This window comes from Nomascus leucogenys, chromosome 17 (genome assembly GCF_006542625.1).
Source record: "Nomascus leucogenys isolate Asia chromosome 17, Asia_NLE_v1, whole genome shotgun sequence".
NCBI lineage: Eukaryota > Metazoa > Chordata > Mammalia > Primates > Hylobatidae > Nomascus > Nomascus leucogenys.
Genome location: NC_044397.1, coordinates 27,190,790 through 27,203,118, shown reverse-complemented (window position 1 = coordinate 27,203,118; position 12,329 = coordinate 27,190,790).

Sequence of the window (12,329 nt, the reverse complement as noted above, 5' to 3'; positions counted from 1 at the left end):
ATAAACATATGAAGAGAAACGTTTAACAACAAAAGCAAATTGGTCAATTCAGTCATTATATACTATCAGTCTTCTATTCCTCAATTTTTTTTAATAAAGCAGTGGTACAGTTAAATTCAATTATTTTGCCAACAGATATATATGGAATACTTGCTGTGTGCTTTTACCTGTTGAATATTTTGTAGGTTAAGATATGTCATCTGTCTGTGGTATTTTTTTTTTTTTTTGAGATGGAGTCTTGCTCTGTCGCCCAGGCTGGAGTGCAGTGGCACGATCTCAGCTCACTGCAAGCTCCGCCTCTCAGGTTCATGCCATTCTCCTGCCTCAGCCTCCCGAGTAGCTGGGACTACAGGCACCCGCCACCAGGCCCGGCTAATTTTTTGTATTTTTAGTAGAGACGGGGTTTCACCGTGTTAGCCAGGATGGTCTCGATCTCCTGACCTCATGATCTGTCTGCCTCCCCCTCCCTAAGTGCTGGGATTACAGGCATGAGCGACCGTGCCCTTAATATAGCAGGAGAGGTCACATGTAAACACACGAAATGATGCCTCCAGCTTCATTCCTATCACCTTAGCCCAAGGCGCCATCATCCCCTCCCCAGATTTCTGCACGTCCTGTCTGTTCCTTCATTTGCCCTTTTATAATATTTCTTCTACACAGAAGTCAGTGATCATCCATTACATTTAAAATAAAAGCTGTACTGTTTAGCATAGGAGGAGGAGAAGGGTGAGGAGGAAAAGAAATCATGCTATTTTCCCTATCCCATAATTTTCAAATTTCTCCACAGTCTGACCCTATCTCTCTTACCACATCTCCTGTCACTTTTCACCTTGCCCAGGCTGCAGTCTATCTTTTTCTGCAGTAATTAAGGCCGATGGGAGTAGGTGTCCTTATCTGTACTGCTCTTTGTATCTGCATTGTCTAGAACAGTGTCAGGCATGTAGGAAGTATATAATAAATATTTGTTTAAAATAGTAAGGAATAAAAGAGTATTATGTACTTTCTATATATTGGTAGGCTAAATTTGCAAACTGTTTACAGACATTAAAGAACAGAATAATAATTTATTTTTATTTATTTATTTATTTATGAGACAGAGTTTTGCTCTGTCACCGGGCTGGAGTGCAGTGGCACGATCGCGGCTCACTGCAACCTCTGCCTCCTGGCTTCAAGCCATTCTCCTGCCTCAGCCTCCCAAGTAGCTGGGACTATAGTCATGCACCACCATGCCCAGCTAATTTTCATATTTTTAGTAGAGACGGGGTTTCACCATGTTGGCCAGGATGGTCTCAATCTCCTGACCTCATGATCCGCCTGCCTAGGCCGAAAGTGCTGGGACTACAGGTGTGAGCCACCACGCCTGGCCCAGAATAATCTTTTATAAAATCATAGTACGTACCAAGTTTGAAAATAAAATAATTTTTAAAACAAGTGGGACAGTAAGCATAAGGTAGATCTCATGGGAGGTTAAGCCTTGAGATGGGTCTAGAATAATAATCTGAATTCAATAGGTGAACAGGAGGGATGAAGTACAGCATTCTAGCACAGTACAAAACCAAACGTGAGGCAGGAGTGGGAGTAGATGTGTGAACATGGTTGGAAGAGGACGTTAAGAAGGCCAAACTGACAGACCCATGCATTCAGACTAAGGAAGACTGGAAAATAAGTGTGGATAAGAACAGCCAAACTATTAAAAGACTTGGGCAGATCAGCAAAGGAGATTATAATTGATTCAGTGGGAAAGCAAAATGGATTAAATGTTTTTGAGGAGATTGCCATCACGATAAAAGTAGTGTTTTAGGAAGATTCATCTTGCAGCACATGGAAGGTGGAATAAAGGAGGTAAATAACTTTAGGCCGGAATACCTACTGGCCAATGTCAATCTTTGGGAATGAGGTGATAAGATGAGGGCCATAGTATGAAGTGACAAAGATAGTGAGAGAAAGGGGACCAAACCATAGAGGCCGAAAACAACCGATGGTGTGAACTCGGTTATGCAAGAAGGGAGAAAGTTAGTCAAAGCTAATAAGACACAATGTGTACTAGAAAACGTCCTTTCCAGCAGGAGACTGGAGACAAAGGAAGCCATATTGCTAAAGGTCAATCTTCTACACCCCAAACATAAAGGTTACCTGTGTGCCTTAATTTTCTATATCTTTCTCAGTATTTGAGCAAATTTAAAATACGTCATTCTAGAATCCTATTATTAGAATATGGCTCTTTCAAAGTCTCTCAGTGAGTTATACATCTATATTTATAGCTTTCTTATCATCAATAAATCAATCAGTAAAGTGTTTCAGTAGAATTTATAGGCTGTGTGTCATGAACATCCATTAAGGTGTCTTCCAAAACACCCCTTCTCTGCCTACTCCATTCACAGAAGTAGATCTGGCTGGCCATACCTGATTGGACACTGACATGGGCACCTGTTTTAAGCTGGTCCAGTTAGAGCCTGGCCTTGAGAATTTTTACCAGTAGACAATAGGAAAAAAGGAACAGACACATGTTTCTTACAGAACTCCAGAGAAAAAAATTCATGAGTTTGGAGTAGTTTTGTCTCCATCCCTTCAAGTGCTTCATTGTTCAAGTCTTTTTTCATTTCTTTTGTCCCTTTTTATCATCTTCTGGTTTCTATTGTATACAACCCAAAGAAATTTAATTAGTACCTAGCATAAAATACTTACGGAACTTGCATCAAATGCAGATGCAGATGTTTCTAGTGGAACTGGGAAATGAGAGCAGAACAAATGTAATTGTGGAGCTTGGAAAGAAAGCTTGCACATTAATAAAACCCTTTGCAAAACTCATCTAAAACAGGCAAGCAACATTTGACTCATAAACACAGGATTAGGCTTCTGTTTGTCTTTCTCTTCCCAGAAGAGTGATGTTTTTGGTAGGAAGTTTTCCTATGTTTTCCCAATTTACCATCTCCTTCATCAAAGGAATAAAAACTTTTAAGTTTGGAGGGTATAAGAACAGATGAGCTGTGGTTTCATTTTAAAAAGATAGAAGGGTATAAAATCTAAATTGCCAGAAACAAAATGTGAGTTAAGACATAACAGTTTAAACGGCGATGCTAGCTTCCCCTGGTAACTGGGATTCTAACAGCACAAAAGCTTAACAGGGTTGAGACACCCACTCTCTTATGGATGGAGAGAATATGAAAACAGCAGAGCCTGTTTTTGTAAGTGGCACCCAAGGATGTTTCTACTCACGCAGAATAGCACTTCAGTTCATTAACTAAAATACTTTTGTATTATGGTTGATTGGTTTTGTATTCACTTTACTTTGGAGTATTTTATGAGATGCTTACGGAAGTAAGCTTAAGAAAAACTGGGCTTTTAAAATAAGAATCAACAGGGTGGGAGGCGTTGGTATATTCTTTCATCTATTCATTTATTCAAAATATTTCTTATGCTGTCAGGTATCATGCTAACAAAGTGATTTCACAGACGTTTGTTTGATTTAAGGATTTGGTTACTGTTTACATAAGTCTTGTTCTGATAGAAAGGCAAACATTAAGCAAAGAATTGTATAATAATATGATTACAAACTGTGACAGGTAAACTGAAAGTAAAGGAAACTGACAGAAATATAATTTAGTTAGGAAAGCCTCTCTGAGGAAGCCTGGATGAGTGTGAAAGAATGACTGCATCTTAGCCAAGCATTGAAGAGAAATGGGATGGGCTTGGAGTCAGGGAAAGGGCATTCTGGAAAAAGTGAAAAACTTGTACAAAGGTTTTATGGCCGGAAAGAACTTAGTGCCTTTGAATAAATGAAAGGGGCCAGAGGGCTGGAGCCTAGTGAAGCAGGAGTAGCATACAATCGGAGGAGGCTGGAAAACTGGGGAAGACAAGATGACATAGGTCCTTACAGGGTAGGTTAGGGATTTGGGGTTTTATCTTGAGTGCAACAGAAAGCGTATCATTGAAATGCTGGAAAGCCTATTCGGCCTGCTGTGTTGAGAATGGGTTGTTGCAATGAATCAACAGTAGACGCAGGGAGACCAGTTTAAAGGTCCAAGGAAAAGATGAGATGCCATCAACGGAGCAGTGACGGAGAAATGATAGCTGAGTTTTGGGATAAATGCACTTCTAATCCTCTAGATCATGCCTACTATTTGACTTGGGAAATTAATTTAGAAAGACATTTAAGGCTAGCCATATGGCATCCTTCCATCACTATTCCATCTGAGGTGTTTTTGCTTGAGTATTTTGCTTTTTTAAAAAACAAAGTTTTCTATAAAATGTTGAAAAATAAAATATGTATAGAAAAGAAAAAAGAAAGTCATTGCTACATCATTTACATGCGTGTACACGTACATATATTTATCTAAAAAATAAAATTATATGAACTTCTTGTCACTGCTGTTTTACACTTAGCAATATGTCATAGATATGTTTGCTTGTTAGATTCAGCAAATCCTGTTTCCTTCTAATGGCTTATTAGTCTTCTTACTCTATGAATTAACCATAATATATTCAATATAGGCATTTAGGTTATTTTCGAATTTTTATTACTACAAATAATGCTGCATTTCTATTATTACAAATTATCCTTTAGGGGACAATTTTATTTCTGAACACTTTTATAAACACTTTAGAAAATATTTCTGTAAGATTAATTACTAGGAATAGAATTGTTAAGTCAAAGGGTTTAAATACCACATAAATGTGTAAGTATTAGAAAGTTGCCCTCTCAACTCTTTTGTTTGAGATTCTGGCTGCTTTAACAATACTTTCAAAAATACTAGACTATTACTAATCTGATAAGGCTAAAATTATATCTCATTGTTGATTTGTGTTTAAATGACCACTAGAAAGGTGGAACATTATTCTGCATGTTGATAAACTACCTGTATCTTTTTGTCTGAACTTTCTGTTATACCCTACTTCCCTTTTGTGTTATATTGTTTGTCTGTTTCTTACTGTATTGTAGCAGCTCTTCGAATACTTTGGATATTAGCCTTTGATGATGATATTTGATGCACATATTTTCTTTTACACTGTTTTGTCTTTTCACATCCTCTTATAGGCTGTTTTATAGTGAAGCGGTTTTAATTTCATATTTAGGGAGTCAAATTTGTCCCCTTTATAAATATTTCAACTTTGAGGTTTTATATCTAAATCTTCCCTAACTACTATATATCATTAAATACTTCAAAATAAGGAGAAACATGTATAATGTGTTCACTGACCTAGAAGCGATGGGCTTGAATTTCTAATAAGAAATTACACACATCAAAACATGGAGTCTGATAATATAATGAACATGCAATTAGCTATCTCTCACTGATATAACTCACTAAATACTATCTAGGTGCTAGTCAAAAAGTTTAGGTTAATTGTTATCTGATAGTCCTAAGATAACCTACTCTTAATTCATGAGAAAAATTGCTTCCACTTTTATAGGATGTTGTGAATTCTGGCCTGAGGACACAGCCTACAGTCCCTCTTCTAAAAGAATCTGGTGATAAACATTGTTTGTGACTTTTGTCTCCAGTAGCCAGTTCCTAAGCTAGTTGTTACTAGGATCCCTATATACATTTAGACTAGAGACAACCGAGCAAGTATTACCAAATCTGTGACAAACAAGAAGTAACTCCGTTTGATGATAAGCTATGATTAACAAAAATCATTTCAACTACCTTCGTCTTGATGTATCATAACTGAATGCATTAAAAACAGTACACAACATTGAATCATAATTGCATTGTAGTTCTCTGAAGTGTGATCTCTCAGGTTCCTGATTTCATGCTCCTCAATGTAAAATGCTTCTGGGTGGCATAATGTATTCTTTACCACAGTTTTCCTTTTGATGATTCAGTGCAAACTATAGCAAATATATTCAAAAGATCATAGGAGCTTGTTTGATAAAGACAATCAGGTCCTAAATGTTTTTGAAATGAAATAATCCTATTAACTTGACTCAAAAGATTTTTTTTTAAAGACAGGTTGATGAACAAGATAGAAACTTGCAAGTTCCTGAGGCCATTGGGAAAAGTATTTCCATGGTTCTCCTAGCAAGGAAAAAAGGAAGATATATGTACTCAACATCATCTTTGATAATACCATTCTATTTGCTTCTTCAACTGTATCATAAAGATTCCTACAATATTCCTGGGACAACAAAAAGAAGCCCTCCTAATCAAAGAAGGTTGGGAAACATGGAACTAAAATAGTTACAGTTAGAGAGCTATATTCTAGAAGAATCTTCAGGGCCCTTAAGATGTTAATATTCTTTGTTAATCTCTAAGACAGAATATTGTTTGTTGCTTTCTGAAACCAGAATTTATTTTCCAAAAAATAGAAATACCTCTGAACATTGCACAGATTTTAAGAACAACAGTCTTGGATAGGCTGTCCCACGGAATTCATTTGTCTTAACTAAGCTGACTTCATGTCTTTCTTCTAAGACTAGAAAAATATTAGCTTTTCATTCATCTCTTCTAAAGTAGCATGTCAGGCCTGACATGCTACCTATGGTCTTCTTCAAGTTATCCTTTTAATTTCTGTTTCTTTACCTTTTTCTTCATCTGAAAATGTTTAGGATTTCTTCATACAAAAATGCCAGTGTTGTCACTATACTGGTTCAGTTGTTTATGCGTATATTTTATTGCCCATTTTATTTGTATGTACTAGTAGGCTTTAATTTTATGTTTCTTGTTAAACCATCAATACCTTCAGATTACTAAAACATGTTCTCTATTTTCAGTGTAATTACCCTCCATCCTCCCCCAGCACACACACAGTCTAGAATGGTTCTCTGCCCAGCGTTGATCCCAGAAGATGTAGCTGCCTGACCTTATCTAAGAGTAATGTGCCGTTGCTGTGTGGGCTGCATGAGTATGAGTTTACGTGCGTATTTGTGGATGGTGACTGCCTCCAAGGGCAATACCTAAAGCAGAACAGAATCAATATTCAGCAGAGTCATTTCTTTGGCAGCTGAAATGAACCTGAAGGAATCTTGCTGTCGCCGATACATTCTTGAATGCCTGCAACTGTAAATTCACCCACCCACCTGAACACGCTCAAGGGAAATAATTTTCTCAGCTTTGGAATGCATCCCCCTCACAGTGGGTCAGATAAAAAGCCTTGAAGCAGTAACCGATGAGTAATGAGAGACTGAGAGAGTCGAGTCCAAGTGATATTTGCGGGAACCTTCATTAGTCAGGGTGTAATGACAGGATTGAGGCTTAAGTGCTGCTCTTGAATATTCACCTTCTGCTACTTCATATGTCCTTCCTCTGCCTTGTCATCAAAAGACAGTAAATTCCCTTTTTTTGAGGGGCTAGAGAATGGGATGCTTTGGTTCATGCAATATTCTGGTTCCTGAGTACCGTCCCAATAGTTTAATAGTTAATTCTCATTACCAATCGTTCTGCATTTTACTGGAAGGCTTTGGAAATAGTTATCTGGATGAATCAAGGATATTCAAGGTCTTGCAATGACAGGGGCATCATCAGGAAATTTCCATGCAAAGTATTGCACATACAAAAAACAAGCTAAAACTGTTCTGACCATAACAACTTAGAAGTTGTTAATTTGGAAACAAACCTTATTTCCATTATTTACATTGTCCATGTCACCCACAAAAATGAACCATGAATTAATTTTTTTCTATGTCATTTAGTTGATGTTTCTTTTTCTATGCCATTTAGTTGCTTGGTAGTAAAAAAAAACAGAGTTTATTCTCTATTAAGCAGTTTTGTGTGACAATAATGAGCCTATCATTGCATTTTAATTTTCAGTTGAAGTGTTCTCATCAAAGAAGCAGGCTGTTGTCCAAAATGAAAAATTGCTGACCCTTCCTGGGCTTCTCTCCACTGGAAGTATGCTCCTCCAAACATGGACACAGCTCAACCCCACTTAGTTCCTCAGAGCAGATGAGGTCATATCCTGGTGCCGTGGTGCTCTGATCTGTACGGTCCCAATAATCTGACCATTGCTTGTGTGAAAAGTAATGCTCAGAATTTTAGATTGTACAGCTAGCTAACAGAGGAGGGTACTGTCTGCGTGGGGAACACTACATGATTCATATTTTCTTTGAAAAATTAGAGTCATATTTCTCTGGTGTGTCAACAGTGATGGCTGAAAGCAGATTGCAGATTCTTTGTACTAAACTAGAGGGAAAAAGTTGAGAGAGAGAGAGAGAGAGCACACAGGATGGCAAATGAGACTTCTCTTCAGGCAGGGAGGACAATATTCCTAGCAAATATACCTAAATCAAGTGCATAGTCCTTGGAATGTAATAGCGTAAACTCATGATGTGAGAGAGGCCATAGCAAGAGGAAAATGTGAACAGAAATAATTATTCTTGGCTAGCTAGGAACAGAAATGAACTGAGGGCATTGAGGACATCTGAATGTTTGTGTGAGGCAAGAAAACAAGGACACACATTGAGAGAACAGGCAGGAAGAGGAAGATACTGTTCCCGAAATAATTTGGTGCTGAGACTTGAGTGCTATACTAAGACTCTCTTGTCTTCTCTTTCCTTCCTCTGTTGTCATACTGCTTTGATCCCATCAGCATCTCTTCAAAGATGCAAGACACAGTTTATCCCTCTGCCAAACATATATTACACCTGCCAAAGTCAGATGTGAGAATATGAACCCTATCTTCAAAACGGTTTCTCTATATTTGTTAAAAATATCTGATTCTATAGTCCTCCAAGGGAGGTGGGTGGTGGGTGGTAGGTGGCAGGTGGCTGTCATTCTCTAAAGAAAAGAGAAGCTTGGGGAGGATGTTTTAAGAAGGAAGGAAAGTGATCCATCCTCTTCCTCTTTAGGAAAGTAGGTCTCTAGATGATCTCACATCTCACTGATTCCCATAGTGTATGGCCCTCATGGTCACCTGATAATTTCTTCAGGCACCGAATCATGCACTTCACTCCCTTGCTGACCTTGTCTTCCTACCAGGCTTCTGGAAGCTTCGATAGACATGTCTTCCAGTCCCCACCTCATCAGTGATTTGCCCTCAAACCAAGGCTAGGACAGAATCTAGGGGCATTCCAGGGAAACAAGTTCCACTCAATCCTGCATCAAGAAGCACATGTTAGGAGAAAGAGAGATTAACTATTCCTTCTGGAGCTACACAGAATTCCAGTCATTCCATGGAGAACTACAAGATGCATTAAGCCGCTGCTGCCCCATTCCTAGACAATGTGCACTTTCTCTAAGAAGACACATCTAGCTCTCCAAAAATGGCCCAATATGTGCAATCAGCATCTCAGGGGAGAGGCTACAGAACTGAGAGAATGGATGAGGCTGATTGTAGAAGTTTCAACTAGGGTGGTGAATTTGGGGGCACTATATATAGCATTAATTTCTACGAATTGAATCAAATGCAATTTTCCATGCTGAGGCCTGTTATTTAAAAAAGAAAAAGCATGAATGGTGCTAAGGATGACTGGATGCCCCAGCACATCAGTAACAGAGCTGTTCTTACTGAAACCATGAAATACTCTATTAAATGAAGTTAGAGAGAATATCCAGCAAGGTTCCTCCATTGCTTTTCAGGAAGCATTACAAAATGGCAGGGGTGGGAGTCATTCCAAATTATAGAATATCAGGCTGACAGCCCTAGCATCATGGGCTCACAAAGACCTCACTGAATGTGACAGTCTGGAAATCTAGGTGGCATAATGAGGCACATAAGCAGTATTTTTAAGGGTGCTAGCAGCTATTTCATAGCTCTTTTCCCCCAAGGCATGTAAGCTTCCCAAAATCATCTGTCTATTTTCATATATTTTCTTTTTCTTCATTGTTCTTCCCCCTATATCTAATGTACTGACATTCAGTGAGTTGTGCCAGATTTCAAATATATACATCCCTTCAGGAAATAAAAGATACTCAGGCTTCTTGACCATTTGAATTAAAAGTGAACATCTTACTAGAGGATATATGATCACAATAGTTGTTTTCTAAAGATAGTCTCATGTAAGATTTCTGGCTTGCTTTATTCAGGAATTGTATTCTGTTTGAAATCATCAATGTTGCCTTGCATCAACACTTTAAAATTCTTTTAATTAAAATAACAAATCATCAAGGTTTATATATGACAACTACCTATGATATTTATTATTTTAGAGATGGGCAATATAGAATGAGATTGACATTGTAAATAACAAGGATGGTGTGGACTGGACTGGGATTATATAATTGAGGTGTCCCAGTTTTCTGCAGAGGCTGACCTCAATTATACATGGAATGAAGTATCTGGATTTACAGTTTCCATGATGCACATTTAGGAAAACATTATAGCTTAAATGTAGAAAATTTTATGTACAGATATGCAATGTATAAGGAACAGATAAGCCGTGAAGTTAACCTTTTTATTTTATAGACAATCTTTCAAACATATTTAACCATACAGTTTTGGTGTTCAATGAATGAGACTGTAACTATCATTATTTTTTCCAAATAAAGCCTTTACTCATCTAAGCAACCATGGTGGAGCAACCACACAGCCATTTTCAACTGCCACAAGAGCTGGTAGTTGAAACAGACCCATGCTCCCTCTGGCATTGTATGTATTCCCGTACTTTGTTGGGGGAAAAGCAAGGCTTAGCACAATGAGCAAGTACAATTTTGAATTTGTAGATCTGAGTCGATGATCCATTTCCTGACCTTTTCAGCAGCAAGTCCTCAGAAATATTTCAGTATTTTCAGCTGTGAAGTTTTCAGCTATGAATATTTCAGCCCTTTCTCATGGAGTTCTGGCTATGATAATCTTTCTGAGAGATCTCTGATCTATTGATTTTCTTCCTCTCCTCTTTTTCTTCTTTCTCTTTTCTTCCTGCTCTGGCTCTCTCAACTTTCTCTTTCATTCATGTTGGGACCAATATCCCTGAGGGTGGCAAGCAGTCACTATGGGAGACAGTCACTGACCTCTGGCCCAGAAAGGGGGACTTCCATGTGTGTGTGGGGATAGGCAGGACAAGAGAACAAAAGAATAACAGGAGATGTTTCCTCAGAAAGTCCTGCTAATCCTTGACCCATAATTCAGCCTAACCACATTGCTCTGCTCACCTGAAGTTCTAATGGAACCTGTTTTCACTACCTAAGGCATGGTCTCTGTTAAGTCTTCCTGAGTACTTCCTAGAAAAGGTCAAATGCAAACAATGATGTTTTACAGGAATATTGCACCTTCTATCCTGTCACCTGGAGTGTAAGAGACACAGTCACAATTGCGATGCACATAATGTCTCACATTAGCCATACAGGAATTATTTTAGGGATAAAATTCTTCCTCCTCCTCCTCCTCATCATCATCATTGCTAGAACTTTACTATGCTGCATTTACTGCGTCCTTGGTAGAGTGCTAAGCACATAACCCTCATAATGTTGATTTAATTCATCAACATTATGAGATAGGGAGTATCAACCTTCCCATACTGCAGCTAGGGAAGTTGATATTCCCCAAGGTCATACAGCTAGAAAAGATGAAGGCAGAGTGCAATCCTGGCAATTTGACTCCAGATCAGCACTGTAAACCACCCACCATGATCGTAGCAACAATGGGCTTCTCAGAACAAACATCTTGCTCACTTCCCATTTCTAATTGACTACAGCAATCTCAATTCTTGCTGAACCATTCTCAGCATGTTTGTGTTACTGAAGGCATTTGAGTGTAGGATCTACCTATAGTCCCTGATGCCAACTCTACTCTCATTTCTTGCTTTGCTGTTTTCTTGTAAAGCCTGTTCTTTCTTTGAGTCACCCTTTCTTCAACTTTTGCCTGCCTCTCTGGCCCTGAGAAGTCATTTAAGTTTTGCTTTACCTGCTTTCTTCGAATGAAACCTTCTTTCTTGTAGCTCTTTTGTCTCTGTTTGCCCTCTCCTTCACCTCAGTCCTCCCTTTCTTTCCCTTTTACCCAGCCCAAGACTTTCTCCACAGAACATTAAAGACTGGGAAAACACTTTACAAATTACAGAGTATTGGAAGAATGTCAATTATTCATAAGAATTAAAATACCATTATTCTGTAAAGCAATCTAGTGTGGAGTGAAATGAGCATGTATATTGCCATCAACCTGAACTAACTTTAAATTCTGGTATCACTACTGCCTGGATGCTTGTACTAGTGTGTATATAACCCAAGGATGTGAGTCAAGCTTTCTGAGCCTCAGTACTTTTATGTTTAAAAGAAGGATAATAATGCTTACTTTACAACATGGTTGTGTTAGATTAGGCATCTGGTGTTAGTAATAACCAATATTTAATAGTGCAACTAAGAGTCTGGCACTGTGCTGTGGTCTGAATTGTGTCCCCTCTCCCCAACCCCAAATTCATCTGTTGAAGCCCTAAACTCCCATATAACTGTATTTGG